We start from the raw sequence: 2,932 nt of genomic DNA on the forward strand, positions 1-2,932 counted from the left end.
AATCTCAACAGAAAAATCAAAACTGCATCAAGGGGGAATCGGATTCTGGGCAGCCCTGCGTAGACCAGCTTATTTTGCTTTCAAGTATTTGACTTCTGCTAATCAGAGAGGTGCAGATAACTTTATGGGCCGCTGAAGCCCACCTCTTTGCTCCCTGAAGAGCTTCCCTGGCCTCCTTTCAGTTTTCTGGGACCTCACCACTCACCGGCCAAAGCCTCTCTCTCCCTGCCCATAGTAAGAATTCGATGACGCAAGAGACAGTGGGTGCTAAATTCAGGGACACATTCTGAGTGGGCCCAGAGCCCCTGCCAGCAGGAGTGTGCACATCCTGGCATAACAATTAGACCAGAGGTGTCCAACTCTGGCGCTTCAGATGTTCATGGACTACAATTCCCATCAGCCCCTGCCAGCATGGCCAATTTGGGAGGGTTATAGTTTTTGCACAGAGCATCACAAGTAAAACTACAGAGTGGGGGTTGAATGTGAACACACACACACCCCGACACCCTGGGACAATTTGGCTCCTCCCAGCTCCTAACATCCTCCACGTTTCATTTCCATTCCTTTGAAGCCATGTACATAGATCAGGGGTGTCCAACTCTGGTGCTTCAGATGTTCATGGACTACAATCCCCATCAGCCACTGCTGGCGTGGCCAATTGGCCGGGGCAGGGACTGATGAGGATTGTAGTCCATGAACATCTGAAGTGCCAGAGTTGGACACCCCTGAATCAGACAGTAGGAGTGCAGCGTCAACAGGCCACGTTTGGTGCCCTGCAACACTCAAGAGGCACAGGGGCCTTCTCAGGGTCTGGACTTGGCCCCTTCAAAATGATCAGTTTTCCGCATTCTGTTCTGCTGGCAACGTGTGATTTCCCCTGCTTGCTCCTGGTCTGTAGCATGCGGTGGTCACCTTTATGGGGATTAATCAAGTGAAGAAGGGAGCTGACACATGGAGGACGCTCCCACACATACAGACAGGAGGGGTCCCCCTCTTTTCTTGGGGAGGTTCAGGTGCCTTCAGTAGCTGCCTGGCATTTGTCGCTCCCAGATGGGGAGAAAATTTCCCTCTTGACAAATTTCTGCCAGCTGAGAAAGAAAGGTGGCCGCTTCAGGATGAAAATGACTTCTGGACTCTCCTGACCCCATAAACATTTTTCCTGTCTGAAACTGTTTACAATAAATTTGACCGGCTAAGACGGTGGCTTTGATACTTGCTACCAGTCATGTAGCTACAACGGGGTAGGGGGGGGGCGCCATGCCCTGGGTGCGCACCACTGGGGTCACGGAGGGGGTGGAAAATCACCCCCACACCTTGCCCCACCAGCCAGTCCACACAGCCTGGAGCAGGCTGCTTTTTCAGTCAGCTGCTCTTGCTGAACTAAGGTAAGTAGGCGGGGCATGGGGGAAGGGTGCTGCAGGGGGCGGGGCCTGGGCACCATTTTGCCCCGGGTGCCATTCCCCCCCATGCCACTGCTTGCTACAATGAAGGAATCCTTCAACCCTTCTTGCTGCCTGCAAAAGAACCCCATGATGTTACAGAGGACTTTGTGGCATGTTCTAGCTGGCATGCACGCTGTTCCTATGGGACATCACTTACGCTGCACTGACCCACATCAGCACTGACCTAGAACACACCCTATACACCCCTGTGAGTACGCATGAGGAGGAGAAGATGAGGTCACGGTGAGCAATTTTGAACTTGCTGATTGAGGAACACCTCAGGAACCCCGACCTCAGGGTTAACAGAAAGCAGTTTGAAAACCACTGCAAACCATCCAGCCAGACAGGGGAAGCAAGCCAGATGTGAATTGCACATTTCCAATGGCCTGGCAAGCACTGCCACCTAGTGGCTGGCTATAGCGCTACACACTCTCATCGCCTCGCCTGGCTGGCTCCCGGGCCCACTTTTACTCTCCTTTGGTACTTTCTTCTTCGGTGAACTTTTGGCACTGTTTGCACGAAAGGCACTCGGGCCCCGCTCTGCTGTCCCCCCTTGTTCTGGCTCCAGCGTCCCATGCTCGTTTTGCTGGGATCTTCTGTTCTTGCAGAGATCAAAAGTGGAGAGGCTTGCAGCTGTGCAAATTCAACGTGGACGTCAGGCTAAGAGGGGGCCTCCTGTTTCCAGCCAGGTGCGAGAAAGCAAAAGGGGTTACTGTTTCTCGCCTGAACTACCCAGGCAGCTTAAGACTGGTGGATCTGGATCCTCAATTCCAACAGTTTCCAAAGGCAGGACAAACCAGCAGGAAGACTTGAAATCAGTGCTCATAACGCTGCCCGGACATCCCTCCTTGGTCTTCACAGAGGCAGATCAGTCCAGCTATGGCTATTGGCTACAGTAGCTAGAAATGGAACCTGAGATAGCAACGTTCCTTGCATCAGGGACTGGAGACCAAGGACAGGGGCTGGCTCTCTCCCCACCCCCCACCCCCCAGCATCACTTACAATGTTCTCAGGGGCAGCTGCAGACACATAAATAACTGGGCAAGACAAAACTTTGGTTAGAAGTGGGAAGGTCACCCCCCTACCACAAAAAGGTCCCAGCCCCGACGACGACATCTCTGCTGCTACTTTGAAATTGAGACCAGGAAGGTCAAACAAAAAGACAGCTATTCCGTGCGCTCTTCTCTGAGTAGGCCTTTTGTTTGGGCCTGAGTAACCTCCCAAAACAAGATTTTCCACAGCTTGGTAGGAACGATCACTGTGATGAACATCCTTCCCCCTTTGTTAAATGAGCTCAATCCTGGCAAGCGTAGTGCAGCAGCGGCGTACTGGTTAAGAGGAGGTGTCCTCTAATCTGGAGGAACCGGGTTTGATTCCCCACTCTGCCGCTTGAGCTGTGGAGGCTTATCTGGGGAATTCACACCAGCTGGGTGACCTTGGGCTAGTCACAGTTCTTCTGAGCTCTCTCAGCCCCACCCACCTCACAGGGT

The sequence above is a fragment of the Sphaerodactylus townsendi genome, linkage group LG15, assembly GCF_021028975.2.
Source record: "Sphaerodactylus townsendi isolate TG3544 linkage group LG15, MPM_Stown_v2.3, whole genome shotgun sequence".
Taxonomy (NCBI): Eukaryota; Metazoa; Chordata; class Lepidosauria; order Squamata; family Sphaerodactylidae; genus Sphaerodactylus; species Sphaerodactylus townsendi.